This window comes from Triticum urartu, chromosome 1, assembly GCF_003073215.2.
Source record: "Triticum urartu cultivar G1812 chromosome 1, Tu2.1, whole genome shotgun sequence".
Classification (NCBI taxonomy): domain Eukaryota; kingdom Viridiplantae; phylum Streptophyta; class Magnoliopsida; order Poales; family Poaceae; genus Triticum; species Triticum urartu.
In genome coordinates this window covers 220,539,579-220,556,313 of record NC_053022.1, presented here as the reverse complement: position 1 = coordinate 220,556,313, position 16,735 = coordinate 220,539,579, and positions in this window count along the sequence as shown.

Below are 16,735 nucleotides of genomic sequence, written 5' to 3'. Positions count from 1 at the left end.
AGTTAATGGTTACTACTAAAAGACTCAAGATAAGTGTGAGTACCGAGGGATGGCCCTCTCGTAGGATGACGAGAGAGGATCCCCGGTGGAGTATTGTGTTGGTGAGTAGTGGACTCGTGTGCAAAAACTATTTTACTAGTGGAGTTCCGTAGGATAGCTTAGCCAAGAGTCAAAAGTGTGTTGCTGCAATAACTGTCGGCGTTCTGGGAACGGGGGTCCCCAGACTTGCCTGCCTGCGGCCTGTGGCGTGGCTCAAAGGAGGGCCCAGCGCGGCCCATCTTCACCAACACAAACCCAAGACCCTCGCGAGGGGCCAAGCCTCGCGGGGCGGACGATGCGGAGCTTCCTCAGGCACGGCCTCGTCAGGCTGGCTCACGAGGAGGCGGAGAGATCAAGGCGGGGTACCTCACGAGGTGCCCGTGAGGCAAGCCATGATGACCAAGGGCGCCAGGCGGGTGCCAACCCGCGCAGTGTCCTCCTTTCCCCTTTGGTGAAAACGGGGCAAGCGCAGCCGCAGAGTACCGAGGCATCAGGCAAAGGTTGCCATTTCGGTGCAACGAGACCAAGACCAGGAGGACTACGAGACGGAGGTCACCGTGGAGCCCAAGACGGCATCATCACCAGAGCTTTGCGCAGGCGAAGACTACTTTTGTCAGGATAGCTGATAGTAGTTGTCCCCCTTCAAATTAGCCCGCCATTGTTGGCTCCCTTCCCGCTCGATATTTGGGAAGAGGACTAGGGCCTCTATAAATAGGACCAGCCACCCACAAAGCAAGGGGGTTCGGAGGAGACAAAAAGAAAGGATCGGAGAGAGAGAAAGAATGGTGACTGAACTCCTCCCCGCAGTTCATCGCCCCAGCCAAGAACAGACCCTCGCGAGGCTGTTCTTCCTGGTATTGTTCGTCATCATCAGCCCAAGAGTTAATCCACCACACCACACACTGGAGTAGGGTATTACACCACAAGGGTGGCCCGAACCAGTATAAACCCTGTGTCTCTTGTGTTGTTCTTTCCACAGTTTAGATCTTAGCGAGGCGGAGGGGTGCAGGTAGGTAGGAGGCGAAATCTCTGCGCGCACCCCAATGTTCGAACCTCAAGGGTCAGCCGGAACCCGAAATCCGACATTTGGCGCGCCAAGTAGGGGTGCACCGGGATTCGTCTTCCACCACCCCGTTCTCCTCCGACCATCACGCCCATGTCTGACGCTCGTCGGGCCCGCGCCGAGAGCCGGGCCGCACTCGCTTCCCACGTCGCCCAGACGGCCCCTGTCGGCGGGCGTCCTCGCCGTTCCCCGTCACATGCCATCAACGCCGCCACCGGCCCGGCGGGGGACGAGCAGCAAGCATCGTCCCAGCATCCGTCCGTGCGGTAGGACGGCCGCACCGCAACTCCCTCGCTCACCCCAGCTAGATCTTCGTCCCGCGTGCTCCGCGCGCCCATGGAGGCTCGGGCTGCACTCATCGCGGCAAACGAGCTCCTGCGCTACCGTCCCGTCGATGACATCTACGAAGAATGGCTCGATCGCGTCGCTGAGCTCGTCCGTGCCGTAGGGGGCTCTCCTGCGCCGTCCGTTCCGCTGCACCGCACCCCGCCCCGCGCGGGCGATGAAGCTTCGGCGGTGCCTCGGCTGCCTCCTCCTCGGGACGGCGCCATGGCTCCAAGGCGCGTGGCCCCTGGGCAGAACCCGCTCCGTCAGGCGCCAGCGCGGCAAGAGCAGAGCTGTCAAGAAGTCCCTCGCCCGCAAGAAGCTGCCAGGGCGCTCCCTGCTCCAGCACGTCGCGACCATGCTCCTGGTCCCGCGCGTCAAGACCCCGTGCTGCTCCCAGCTGCAGTGCGTGGGGACATGCAAGACCAAGCTCCCCGTCATCCAAGGCCTCCCGTGGCCACAACAGGCTGCCGCGCCTTCACCGCCGAGCTACGCAGCGTCGTGTGGCCCGGCAAGTTCAAGCCGGACATGCCTCCTCGCTACGACGGCACGGCCGACCTTGCGGAGTTCCTCCAGCTCTACGAGATGGGCATCGAAGCTGCCAATGGAGACGAGAAGGTCATGGTGAACTGGTTCCCCATGGCACTCAAGGACGGGGCCCGCACCTGGCTCCTGAACCTGGCTCCAGGCACAATCTCCTCCTGGGACGAGATGCGCACCCGCTTCATCGCCAACTTCCAAGGCACTCGCGACCAGCCACCCGCCGTAAGCAACATGCGCCGCATCAAGCAACAGCCTGGGGAGACCCTGCAGAAGTACATCCAGTGCTTCAACAATGCGCGCCTCAAGATTCCCAAGGTGAATGAGGAGGCCATCATCTCGGCATTCTCCGACGGCGTGCGCGACGTCAAGATGAAGGAGGAGCTGGCGATGCATCAAGACCTGTGCACTTCCTTGGAGCTGTTCAACCTGGCAACCAAGTGCGCCAGGGCCGAGGAAGGGCGTCTCTCCCTCCTCGAGCTGCCTGCCGCAGACCTAGAAGAGAAGAAGCCCAAGGCCAAGGATGTGAAGCGCAAGGGGGGTGTTGTGCTCGCGGCAGAACCAGACACCAAGCGGGGCAGAAATCAGCCCGAACCTCCCAAGGGCAGCCGGTACTGTGTGTACCATGACATCCACACCCACAACACCAACGAATGTCAAGAGCTCCGAGCCATGTGAGAAGGAAGGATCGGCCGTCGCCCTGACCGCAGTGACCGGGGCTACGGTCGAGGAGGAGGAAGGATCGCAGGACGCTGGGAAGACCGTGACCCGCACCAAGGGTGGCGCGATCAACCTCGCGAGGATCGCTGGCAAGACCCGCCTCGCGAGGGAGGCTGGAGGGATCAGCCTCGTGAGGGAGACTAGAGGGATCAGCCTCGCGAGGATTGCCCGCAAGGCAACACAGGCCTCCCACCGCTGCCGCCGCAGCCAAGGAGAAACGAGGACCGCCACCAGGACGAGGGGGCTGGGGGCTTCCAGGAGCCGCGCGCGATCGCCTGCATCCTGGGCGGTGCACAAGCCCCAGCCTCTCAGCGCATCTTCAAGCAGTTCGCCCGCGAAGTGAACGTAGTCCTCCCCAGGCTCGAAGCCACGTGCCCTCTCAGGTGGTCGGCGTGCGCCATCACGTTCAGCTCAGCAGATCAGCTCAAGTGTGCGGCTACAGCCGGAGTTCTCCCGATGCTTTGCTCCCCGATCGTCAGCAACGTGGTGGTCACCAAGACCCTCATCGATGGCGGGGCAGGGCTCAACGTCCTGTCCGTGGAGACGTTCAACAACCTCCAAGTGCCCTAAAGCCAGCTTCAGCCAACCAATCCTTTCTCCGGTATCACCGACGGCTCCACGGTCCCGATTGGGCAGGTCCGCCTCCCTCTCACCTTCGGGGCACGCGACAACTACCGCACCGAGCTCATCGACTTCGACGTCGCTCACATTCGCCTACCGTACAACGCCATCCTTGGGTACCCAGCGCTGGCCAAGTTCATGGTCGTAACTCACCACGGCTACAACGTCCTCAAGATGCCAGGAAGCGGCGGAGTCATCACGGTGCCACGTGAAGAGAAGGACGCGGTGTGTTCCCTGGAACGAGCCTTTCAGGCCGCGTCACTGGAAGACCCGGATCGTGGAAGCAGGAGGCCTCCCGAGACCGCCCCTAAGAAGAAGAAGACATCATCCGGCCCGACAACTCAGGAGGCAGGCCCCTCTGGGACCGCGCCTACCTAGGGAGAACCTCCTTCCATCGCATAGGAAAGCGCGCCCGGCGCCCTCCTCAGGCAGGGCTCGGGGGCTTTGCCCTGGAGGGCCACCGACCTAGCTAGGGTCACGAGGGAGGCGCTTGGGCACCACATGGAGGTGTGTTTCGAAGCACGTTTCCCTCAAGAAGGAGCAAGGCAAGGAGATCCAGACCCTCAGGAGTTCGTCAGCAAGGCCATTCAGGAGCTACAGGAGTCAAGAGTCATGAAAGGCGGCCGCCGCCTACCAGCAGTGGCTCCCCATCCAGGCGAGGATGGTGGGTTGCGTGTCTGCATCGACATACCAGGGCTCAACCGAGTCGCCTCTCTGGAGCGCCTCTGGCCCTCGCAAGTGGGGCGCTGCGAAGGCCCACCCCACAACTACGTTTGCATGCCTTACGGTTTGCCGAACGCGGCTGACATGTACCAGCGCCCCATGAGGGGCATCACGGAGGCACGAGAGGCCAGGCGTTCCGCAGCCCTGGCAGGGATGGAGATGGCCCGCGAGGAGCCGCCAGCGCCTCCGGGCCTCCCGAGGCCCCTGGGCCTGGGGGCTCGTGACGATCGGGCCCCGCAGCCCACAGAGCCTGCTACGTCAATGCTCCGTCGTCCTCAACATCATCAGGTCTTTCGAGTCTTATTTCCAGCTGGGAGCGCCCCCCCAGGGCTGCATTATTCCCAGGCCGCATGGGTCCGTCCCTGCGGCGTGTATCCCTTTTTTATTCCATGTTGTTAGCTTACCTTGTTGGGGGCGCCCCTCGGGCTGCATGATCCCCAAGCCGCTCGGGCCAGGCCCAGCGGCATGTATCCCATTTGCGTTTATTTCCGATTATGCGTTAGACCCACCATGCTTGATTATTTGATGCCGGTCCACGGCACCTCTTCTTCTCCATGCCGACCACTTGCACGTTAAAGGGGGGTACCTGAGCATCGCGACTCAGGGCTCTTACTGGCTCTCCAGCCCTCACCCTCTGGCCTTGTCCATGGCATCACGACCTGGCATCCAGCGACGGCTGAGACCAGCTCGAGGGCCGGGACCCGAGGACGTAGAGTGCCGACATCTAACCAAATTTGCAGGGACACATCACAAGATAAGGCCCAGTGCTAGGCGCAACCCGCCTAGAGGTAGGGCCCCGTGAGTCCCGTGCTGGCTCACGGGTGCCCAGATACACCTCGCTAGGCCCTACCGTGCCAGCCACATGTCAGGGCGGGGCTGTACACGCCCCTGGGGCTCCTCCCGGAGGGGCCCCCCTCCCACGTACCAGTGGAAGCACCATGCTCTGTGCTAGCTGACGACACTGCCGAGGAGCGGCTATGCCCGTACACATACGGTAGCGCTATGCTCCGCGCTGGTGATAAACAACCGAGGGTGGCCCCCGGGCCGCACCAACCTCAGGGAGCCCAGAGCTCAGTGTCTAGCCTCATCGTAACGCCTCCCCTCGGGAGTGCCGCGCGAGGGGGCTGGACATGGGGGCTGCGCCTGGGTCACACCCAGACGCACGCCGCCCAGCCAGGTCCCCCCGGGCCTGGTTCATCGCGCGTCTCTCCCCGAGCGGAGCCAAGGTACGAAGGCCATTTGAGCGTCAAGGGGGACTCCTGAGCATCACGACTCAGGAGCCTAACCGGTCACGTAGCCCCTCACTCCGTGGCCCCGTCCTGGTTTCCGGTCGGGACCAACGCTGGGTGAGGCACGCGCGCGGCCGGGCTCTGCAGACGTAGAACGGTAGATCCACCCGCATCAAATCTCCCTACTTGCTGTTCGTGCGCCAAGGGGGACTCCGAAGCATCGCGACTCAGGAGCCTAACTTGTCACGTGGCCCCTCACTCCATGGCCCCATCCTGGTTTCCGGTCGAGACCAATGCTGGGTGAGGCATGCGCGGGGCCGGGCTCTGCCGGCGTAGAACATAAGCAAGTAGGAAGGAAAGGCGAAAATTTCAAGGAATTCAAAAGCAAATATTACAGTCCACACTGTTATCTCAATGCCAAACGCAAGTTTAAACGCCTCCCCGAGGCATGATACATGTGCAGGAATTAAAGGCAGGACAGGAGCCGCGACGGAGTCACTTGTCGGCGGTGGAGCAGCGCGGATTGGGTACGCCTCACGGAGCGGTGGGGTCGGCAGCGCCTTGCTTCGGCTTGGTGCTGAAGGCCCGGAACTTCCCCAGAAGGGCCTCTACGCGACCCTTCATGGCCTCGGCAGCGGCAGCGGCACGCTCGCCGCTCACTGGCTCCAGCAGGCTGTCGAGGTCGACACCGGGATCGCGAAGGTAGATGTGGGTGAGGACCCGCGTCAGTGCTGCAGAAGACAGGACACCCGCCTCGGCCTCGGCCGTGGGGCCAAGGCCAAGGGCGACATCTTCAAGAGCGTGAACCAGGAAGGGAAGCAGCTTGGCGGGGCCGTCCTCGGCGCCAGCCAGTGGGCTCTCCAGGCCGCTGTCGTAAAGCGTCATCAGTGAGGAGCGAGCCCTCGCCTCCATCTCCGTGAAGGCCACGCGGTCCTCCGCAAGAAACAGGGCCTTGTTGTGCAGCTTGGCCTTCCTCGCCCCCAACTCCTCCTCCAGCGTGCCTAGGCGATCGCGGCGTTTCTTGAGCTTGACCTCCCTCTCCTTGAGAGCCGCCTCGCGAGCCTTCACGCCTTCTTCCTACTCTTGGCGAAGGCGGACCTCGTTCGCGAGCTGGTCCCGCAAATCTTGCAATTCGCCCTCCAGCGCCTTGCAACGTCCACGCACGTCGACCACCTCCCCCAGGGCTGCGTCACGAGCAGCCTTCGCCTCAAGGACGGCCTACTTCTCCTCGTCGCATGCCGTCGAGGCCTGGACCAGTGCCGCCCGAATCGAAGCGTCGGAGTGAACCCATCCTGAAGCCAGCTCCAAGCGGCCGGTCACCAAGCGGGGGTCGGCACCAAGAAGATCCTGACGCAGTCGGTCCAGCTCAGCAACAGCACGATCCAGAACGGCAGAAGGAGTCGGAGAGACAGCAGCCGGTGGAGTAGGAGGAGAAGGCGGCAGCGCGGCCACAGCATCCTGAGGCAGAGACTGCCGCGCCCCGACAGCTGTAGTGGCGGCGGCAGGCAAGAGCACCTCTGGAGCCACTTGGGCCGTGGGGGCTGAGCTCGCCCCAGCCGGCTCAGCCAGGCCTCGCGAGGACAACCGGGCAGGAGAAGCCTGTGCGTCGCGGTCACCCTCCTTCGCAGCAAGAAGCGCTGCCACAGATGGAACCTCGGGAGCTCCCTTCGGCTTCTTTGCTGCGGGCGCCAGCCTATCCAAGAGATGCGGACATCAAGCCTCAGAAGCAGAGCAAGAGATAAAGACAAGAATCAAATGCTTACGGGTCGTCGCCAGTGAGCTCAAGCGGCCTCCGGCCAAATTTGAAGCCTGAAAGCCGACTGAAAGAGGCGGAAGGTGCGTCTGCGGTCCGCCCCGGGGCCGGGGCAGACCCGCGGGAGATCAGCCCGGTCCTGTCCTTCTTCGGGATCGGGGGCGAGCTCCCGCCATCCTGCTCGTCATTGTCCTCATCGTCGTCTTTGTCATCATCCTCGTCGTCATCGCTCGGAGAGAGGCAGAGAATGCGGGACCTGCGCCGGGGGAGGGGAGCCCTCGACTCTCCGTCAGTCGCCTCGGAGTCAGGCCCTTTTCCCTGCTCCCCTCCTTCCTCCTCTTCGCTGGAGTCGTCGGAGGGCACGTCCACCGGTTCCTCGGGAGTATCCACGGGCACGGGCCCATCCCCGTTGAAGACGGGCATGGACTCCATTACCTGCTCCCAGTCGTCGCGGAGGAACAAGGGCGTAGGAGCACCCGCCAACCTCGCCACATTGCCCCCGACCAGAGATTGGAGGACCGCAGCCAGATCTCCGTCGGCTAGGGCCGCGGGGCTTGGACGGGGCCTCCACATCGGAAGTGAGTACTGCCGAAGTGGAGCCAGCTGGTGCTCCAGGAATTCCCTCAGCAGCGACGCACCGGTCAGCTTCGCCGCCGCCATATTGGCCGGCCTCAGATCTGCGTCCATCTTCTCCAACATCAGCTTCGCGCGGGGGTCCGTGAGCTCCGCTCGACCCCAATCGCTAGAGCTCGTGGGCTGCTCCGTGGGCAAGATCAGCCGAGGGTGGATGCGCCTAGCATCCACCAAGACCCACTTGCTCCTGAAGCCCTCAATCCTTTTCCCGGGGTTCGAAATGGCAATGGCGCCACCATACGCGACGAAGCTCGCGCACGCGGAAGCAGTACCACGAGAGGTCCGGAAATAGAAGTAGTGGCGCAGCAAGGCCACTGAGGGATGCACCCCTACATGAGCCTTGCAGTAATAGGCGAAGATTGCCAGGAGAAGGACAGAGTTGGGGTGGAGATGCAGGGCTTGCAGCTTATAGTGGCGGAGGACAGAGAAGAACTCGGAGAAGGGAGGCACCAGGACAGTAGCAATGGCACTTACGAAGAGCGGATAGAAGGTGCTCCCTTGACCCTCAGGGGTGGCCGAGCCGGCTTTAAACACCTTCGCCCCGTTGATGCCCCGTGCCGTCGCCATCCGGTGCAACCGGGCAAGGCTCGCCTCCGACACGTTCGGCGGGTCCAGGGCAGACGAGTACCAAGCTACGGCCGGGGGCTGACGAGGCGCCATGGCTTCCTAGGTCACACGGTCGGAGTGGATCTGGAAATTTTGGAGGAAGGAAGGAGAGACGCAAGAAAGGGGATCTGAGCAGCAACCGGGGAAAGCAAGAAGCAAAGCCTAGGTGGATGCCGCTCCTTTATCAACTCGCGCGGTTGCTAAGGCGCCCACGTCCAATCAACCGCCACGCGGCACCCAAGGCCGCAGGCTCTTAGGGCCCGCGGCGCTTCGCTCTTGCCCTTCCGCCTCCCTGCACGGCCAAGTCCGGCGCGCCTCGGGCCCGGGGGCTACTGTCGGCGTTCTGGGAACGGGGGTCCCCAGACTTGCCTGCCTGCGGCGTGGCTCAAAGGGGGGCCCAGCGCGGCCCATCTTCACCAACACAAACCCAAGACCCTCGCAAGGGGCCAAGCCTCGCGGGGCGGACGACGCGGAGCTTCCTCAGGCACGGCCTCGTCAGGCTGGCTCACGAGGAGGCGGAGAGATCAAGGCAGGGTACCTCATGAGGTGCCCGTGACGCAAGCCATGATGACCAAGGGTGCCAGGCGGGTGACAACCCGTGCAGTGTCCTCCTTTCCCCTTTGGTGCAAAGGGGGCAAGCGCAGCCGCGGAGTACCGAGGCATCAGGAAAAGGTTGCCATTTCGGTGCAACGAGACCAAGACCAGGAGGACTACGATACGGAGGTCACCATGGAGCCCAAGACGGCGTCATCACCAGAGCTTTGCGCAGGCAAAGACTACTTTTGTCAGGATAGCTGATACTAGTTGTCCCCCTTCAAATTAGCCTCCCATTGTTGGCTCCCTTCCCGCTCGATATTTGGGAAGAGGACCAGGGCCTCTATAAATAGGACCAGCCACCGACAGAGCAAGGGGGTTCGGAGGAGAGAAAAAGAAAGGATCGGAGAGAGAGAGAAGGGTGACTGAACTCCTCCCCGCAGTTCATCGCCCCAGCCAAGAACAGACCCTCGAGAGGCTATTCTTCCTGGTATTGTTCGTCATCATCAGCCCAAGAGGCAATCCACCACACCACACACTGGAGTAGGGTATTACACCACAACGGTGGCCCGAACCAGTATAAACCCTGTGTCTCTTGTGTTGTTCTTTCCACAGTTTAGATCTTAGCGAGGAGGAGGGGTGCAGGTAGGTAGGAGGCGAAATCTCCGCGTGCACCCCAGTGTTCGAACCTCAAGGGTCAGCCGGAACCCGAAATCCGACAATAACCCCACCACCTTCTTGAGAATGAGCATGTATAGTAGGTTCTGTTGTAAGACTTGCTGAGTACCTTTGTACTCATGTTTGCTTAATTACTGTTTTCAGACGACAACACCGCCCCCTCCTATGAGTTCTACGTAGACCTTGACGTCGACGAGTGACTAGCCACCCAGGTAGTGATCCTGGCCATGGAGGGCCCTATGTAGATAGACAGGCTTCGAGAAGCCTTCTTTTTTTCTAGTGTCTGTACTCAGACTAGTTGCTTCCGCTTGTGCTTGTATGATTGTATGACTTGAGTGTCGGGTCATGTGACCCCTATCTATATGAACATGTTATGTATGGCTCTCTGGAGCCTTTAAATAAAGTACTTGAGTTGTAGAGTTTTGTTGTGATGCCATGTTGTATGTACTCATATCGGGCATATTGTGTGTATGATTGAAATGCTTGGTATGAGTGGGATCCGACAATCTAGTTGTTTATCTTTGGCAGCCTTTCTTATGGGGAAATGTAGTCTAGTGTTCCTCGAGCCATAGTAGTCCGCTACAGCCCGGTTCACCGGAGTCCTGCTAGCCCAGCACTACTGCTCAGGACACTTGACTGGCCGGCATGTGTTTCACGTCGTTCCTATGTCTGTCCCTTCGGGGAAATGTCACGCGGTGACATCCGGACTCCTACCTAGCCTGCTACAGCCCGGGTTCCCCGGAGTCCAGTTAGCCCAGTGCTACAGCCCGGAATCACTCGCTGATGATCGACATGCTCGATGTGATTCATGTATGACTGTCTCCATAGGTCTGTGCCGCTTTGGGTTCACGACTAGCCATGTCGGCCCGGGTTCTCCGTCATATGGATGCTAGCGACACTATCATATGCATGAGCCAAAAGGCGCAAACGGTCCCGGGCCATGGTAAGGCGACACCCGTGGGATACCGTGCGTGAGGCCGCAAAGTGATATGAGGTGTTACCTGCTAGATCGATGTGGCTTGGAATCGGGGTCCTGACAATGTAATACTCTTTTTGCAGTGTGTTTGCTGAGATCTGATGAACTGTGGATTTATGATCAGGTTATCTATGAATATTATTTGAATCTCCTCTGAATTCTTATATGCATGATTTGATATCTTTGCAAGTCTCTTCGAACTATCGATTTGGTTTGGCCAACTAGATTGGTTTCTTTTGCCATGGGAGAAGTGCTTAGCTTTGGGTTCAATCTTGTGGTGCTTGATCCCAGTGACAGAAGGGGAACCGACACGTATTGTATTGTTGCCATCAAGGATAAAAAGATGGGGTTTTTATCATATTGCTTGAGTTTATCCCGCTACATCATGTCATCTTAATTAATGTGTTACTCTGTTCTATGAACTTAATACTCTAGATGCAGGCAGGAGTCGGTTGATGCGTGGAGTAATAGTAGTGGATGCAGGCAGGAGTCGGTCTACTTGATACAGACGTGATTTCTATATTCATGATCTACAATTTTAGTTTCCTATTTACTTCCTTTGCAATCCTTTACTTTCCGTTCCCTAAACCAAAAATATTACTTTACCATTTATCCATATCTATCAGATCTCCCATTGCAAATAACCTTTAAGGGATTGTCAACCACTTTATCGCGTTGGGTGCAAGTTGGTGTTTGTTTGTGCAGGTATTCGGTGACTTGCGCGTTGTCTTCTACTGGATTGATACCTTCGTTCTCAAAACTGAGGGAGATACTTACTCTACTTTGCTACATCACCCTTTCTTCTTCAAGGGAAAAACCAATGCAAGCTAAAGAAGTAGCAAGAAGAAATTCTGGCGCCGTTGTCGGGGAGATCTACGCCAAGTCAAGACATACCAAGTACCCATTATAAACTCTCATCTCTTGCATTGCATTATTCGCCATTCGCCTCTCCTTTTGCTCTCCCCCACTTCTAAACCGATTTTCGAAAAGATTTGCCTTTTTATTTGTCCTTTTCCCGTTCGGTCTCATGATTGCTTGTGTTGCCATGTGCCTTCTATTTGCTTGCATCTTCGCTTGCTGAAAGTCTATTGTTATGGATCCTCATCCACTTGCTAGTCTTTTTAAAAGATCCAATTATGATGAACCAATTTCTAGAGAGTTGAGTGCACTACATTATCTTTATGAGGTTTTGCTTGAAATTCATGAATCTGGAAATTGTGGTGAAGTGTTGAAAGAAGAAATTTATGAAGTGATTCACGATAGCTCCTTGAATGAAAAGCATGATTGCAATGATATTATTATAAATTCTATTAATGTCAGTTGTGTTAATGATATGCAAAACCCTAAGCTTGGGGATGCTAGTTTTGCTATGTCCACTATTGTTGCAATGGTCATGATTGGGGTGATTCTTCTTATAATCTTGAAAATTTATTTAAGCCCCATGATAAATATGAGATTGATAATAATGTTTGCAATAATACTGAAAGTGGGTTTGGAAGAGTGTCAACTTTAGATCCCTCATATTTGGATAATGTTCAATCTTATGAAGTTTTTGATAAAAGTGGGTTCGGAGAGGTCATGACTTTATTTTATGATAATCCCACTATTTCGGAAGAGTGTCAACTTTGCATGCATGTGGATCATGTTGAGAATATTTTATGTGATAGTTATATTGTTGAATTTGATTATGATCCTACATGTAATTATTATGAGAGAGGAAAATATGGTTGTAGAAATTTTCATGTTACTAAATTTCCTCTCGTTATGTTGAGATTGCTAGTGTTTCTTTCTTCTTCCTTGCATATGGTAGTTTTTTCTTATCTTGATAATTTGTTTTCTTATAAAATCCCTATGCATAGGAAGCATGTTAGACTTAAACTTGTTTTTCACATGTTTTATGATGCTCTCTTTGTGTTCCAATTGCTATCTTTCATGTGAGCATCATTAAATTTATCAATGCCTAGCTAAAAGGCTTTAAACAAAAGCGCTTGTTGGGAGACAAACCAATATTTTTATTTTCTATTTTCCAATAAATAATTCATATAGCCTCTGGTTAGATGTGGTTTTGTGTTTTAATTAGTGTTTGGGCCAAGTAAGACCTTTAGGATGGCTTACGGTGATAGTTGATTTGATCTTGCTGAAAAACAAAAACTTTTGCGCTCAGGAAAACAATTCTCATTTTTAGCAGATGTGTGATAAAATGCTGATTCTTTCTGCAGAAGATTAATAAACAAATATCTTTGGTCGTCCTAATTTTTCAGAATTGTTGGAGTTACAGAAGTATTTGAAATATCCAGATTCCTACAGACTGTTCTGTTTTTGACATATTCTGTTTTCTATGTGTTGTTTGCTTATTTTGATGAATCTATGTCTCGTATCGGGGGGTATGAACCATGGAAAAGTTGGAATACAGTATATATAACACCTATATAAATAAGGAATGAGTTCACAACAGTGTCAAAAGTGGTGATTTATTTTCTTATACCAACGGAGCTGATGAGATTTTCTGTTGAGTTTTGTGTTGTGAAGTTTTCAAGTTTTGGGTAAGGATTTGATGGACTATGGAATAAGGAGTGGCAAGAGCCTAAGCTTGGGGATTCCCCGGAAGGCATCCCCTCTTTCGTCTTCGTCTATCGGTAACTTCACGTGAGGCTATATTTTTATTCACCACATGATGTGTTTTACTTATAGCGTCTTGTATGATTTGAGTCTTTGCTTTTTAGTTTGCCACAATCATCCTTGCTGTACACACCTTTTACGCATGAATCATGATTTATTCGAATACTCTATGTGCTTCACTTATATCTTTTGATCTAGGCAATTTTGCTCTAGTGCTTCACTTATATATTTTTAGAGCACGGCGGTGGTTTTATTTTATAGAAATTTATGAACTCTCGTGCTTCACTTATATTATTTTGAGAGTCTCTAAACAGCATGGTAATTTGCTTTGGTTATAATTAGTCTTAATATGATAGGCATCCAAGAGGGACATAATAAAAACTTTCATATAAAGTGCATTGAATACTATGAGAAGTTTGATTCCTTATGATTGTTTTGAGATATGAAGATGGTGATATTAGAGTCATGCTAGTGAGTAGTTGTGAATTTGAGAAATACTTGTGTTAAGGTTTGTGCGTCCTGTAGCATGCACATATGGAGAGCCGTTATGTAACGAAGTTGGAGCATGAGATATTTTTTGATTTTCCTCCTTATGAGTGGCGGTCGGGGACGATCGATGGTCTTTTCCTACCAATCTATCCCCCTAGGAGCATGCGCGTAGTACTTTGTTGTGATGACTAATATATTTTTGCAATAACTATGTGAGTTCTTTATGACTAATATAGAGTCCATGGATTATACGCACTCTCACCCTTCCACCATTGCTAGCCTCTCTATTGTCGCGCAACTTTCGCCAGTACCATAAACCCACCACATACCTTCCTCAAAACAGCCACCATACCTACCTATTATGGCATTTCCATAGCCATTCCGAGATATATTGCCATGCAACTTTCCAACGTTCTGTTTATTATGACACGCATCATCATTGTCATATTCCTTTCCATGATGCACATTCCGGCACACCCCCGGAGGCATTCATATAGAGTCATATCTTGTTCTAGTATCGAGTTGTAATTTTTGAGTTGTAAGTAAATAGAAGTATGATGATCTTCCTTTTTAGAACATTGTCTCATGTGAAAATAAAAGAAACAAAAAAGGAGAAAAAGAAAAAAAGGAGAAAGAAAAAAAAAGAGAAAAAATGAGAGAAAAAGAGAGAAGGGGCAATGTTACTATCCTTTTCCATACTTGTGCTTCAAAGTAGCACCGTGATCTTCATGATAGAAGTCTCCTATGTTGTCACTTTCATATACTAGTGGGAATTTTTATTATAGAACTTGGCTTGTATATTCGAACGATGGGCTTCCTCAAATTGCCCTAGGTCTTCATGAGCAAGCAAGTTGGATGCACACCCACTTAGTTTTCTTTTTGAGCTTTCATAAACTTATCGCTCTAGTGCATCGGTTGCATGGAAATCCCTACTCACTCACATTGATATCTATTGATGGGCATCTCAATAGCCCATTAATACACCTAGTTGATGTGAGACTATCTCCCTCTTTTGTCTTCTCCACAACCACCTTCTACTCCACCTATAGTGCTATGTCCATGGCTCACGCTCATGTATTGTGTGAAAGTTGAAAAGGTTTGAGAACATCAAAAGTGTGAAACAGTTGCTTGGCTTGTCATTGGGGTTGTGCATGATTTGAATATTTTGTGTGACGAAGATGGAGCATAGCCAGACTATACGATTTTGTAGGGATAAGCTTTCTTTGGCCACGTTATTTTGAGAAGACATAATTATCTTGTTAGTATGCTCGAAGTATTATTGTTTTTATGTCAATATTAAACTTTTGTTTTGAATCATACAGATTTGAACATTCATGCCACAATAGAGAAAATTAGATAGATGAATATGTTAGGTAGCATTCCACATCAAAAAATTTGTTTTTGTCATTTACCTACTCGAGGACGAGTAGGAATTAAGCTTAGGGATTCTTGATACGTATCTAACATATCTATAATTTTTTATTGTTCCATGATATTATATTATCGGTTTTGAATGTTTTATTTGCATTATTATGCTATTTTATATTATTCTTTGGACCAAACTATTAACCTAGAGCCCAATGCCAGTTCTTGTTTTTTTCCTTATTTTAGAGTTTAGCAGAAAAGGAATATCAAACGGAGTCCAAATGTAATGAAACTTTCGCGATGATTTTTCTTGGACCATAAGACATCCAGAGGACTTGGAGTACACGTCAGGGAAGCCACGAGGCGGCTACAAGGACGGAGGGCGCGCCCAGCGGGGTAGGGCGAGCCCCCCACCCTTGTGGGCCTCTCGTGACTCCACCGACCTATTTCTTCCGCCTACATATTCTCAAATATTACAAAACCAATCAGGGGAGCCAAGAAAACACTTTTCCACCGCCGCAACCTTCTGTACCTGTGAGATCCCATCTAGGGGCCTCTTCCGGTGTCCTGCTGGAGGGGGATTCGATCACGGAGGGCTTCTACATCAACACCATTGCCCCGATGAAGCATGAGTAGTTTACGACAAACCTGCGGGTCCGTAGCTATTAGCTATATGGCTTCTTCTCTCTCTTCGATTCTCAATACCATGTTCTCATCGATGTTCTTGGAGATCTATTCGATGTAATACTCCTTTTGTGGTGTGTTTGCCGAGATATGATGAATTGTGGATTTATGATCAGCTTATCTATGAATATTATTCGAATCTCCTCTAAATTTATATATGCATGATTTGATATCTTTGCAAGTCTCTTTGAACTATCGATTTGGTTTGGCCAACTAGATTGGTTTTTCTTGCAATGGGAGAAGTGCTTAGCTTTGGGTTCAATCTTGCGGTGCTTGATCCCAGTGACAGAAGGGGATCCGACACGTATTGTATTGTTGCCATCAAGGATAACAAGATGGGGTTTTCATCATATTGTTTGAGTTTATCGCACTACATCATGCCATCTTACTTAATGTGTTACTCTGTTCTATGAACTTAATACTCTAGATGCAGGCAGGAGTCGGTCGATGTGTGGAGTAATAGTAGTAGATGTACGCATGAGTCGGTCTACTACATACGAATGTGATGCCTATATTCATGATCATTGCCTTAGATATCGTCATAACTTTGCGCTTTTCTATCAATTGCTTGGCAGTAATTTGTTCACACGTTGTAATATTTTCTATCTTGAGAGAAGCCTCTAGTGAAACCTACGGCCCCCGGGTCTACTTTCCATCATATAAGTTTCTGATCTAGAATTTTAGTTTCCTATTTACTTCCTTTGCAATCTTTTACTTTCCATTCCATAAACCAAAAATACCAAAAATATTACTTTACCATTTATCCATCTATATCAGATCTCCCTTTTCAAATAACCGTGAAGGGATCGACAACCCCTTTATCACGTTGGGTGCAAGTTGGTGTTTGTTTGTGCAGGTATTCGGTGACTTGCGCATTGTCTCCTACTGGATTGATACTTTGGTTCTCAAAACTGAGGGGAATACTTACTCTACTTTGCTGCATCACCCTTTCCTCTTCAAGGGAAAATCCAACGCAAGCTCAAGAAGTAGCTAGACGAATGTGGTACAACCGACTCAGTGAGTTCCTTCTTCAGAAAGATTACTCCAATAGTGTTGATTGCCCATGTGTCTTCATCAGAAGGTCCTCTAAGTGATTTTGCATCACATCTATGTACGTTGATGATCTCAAAATCATTGGC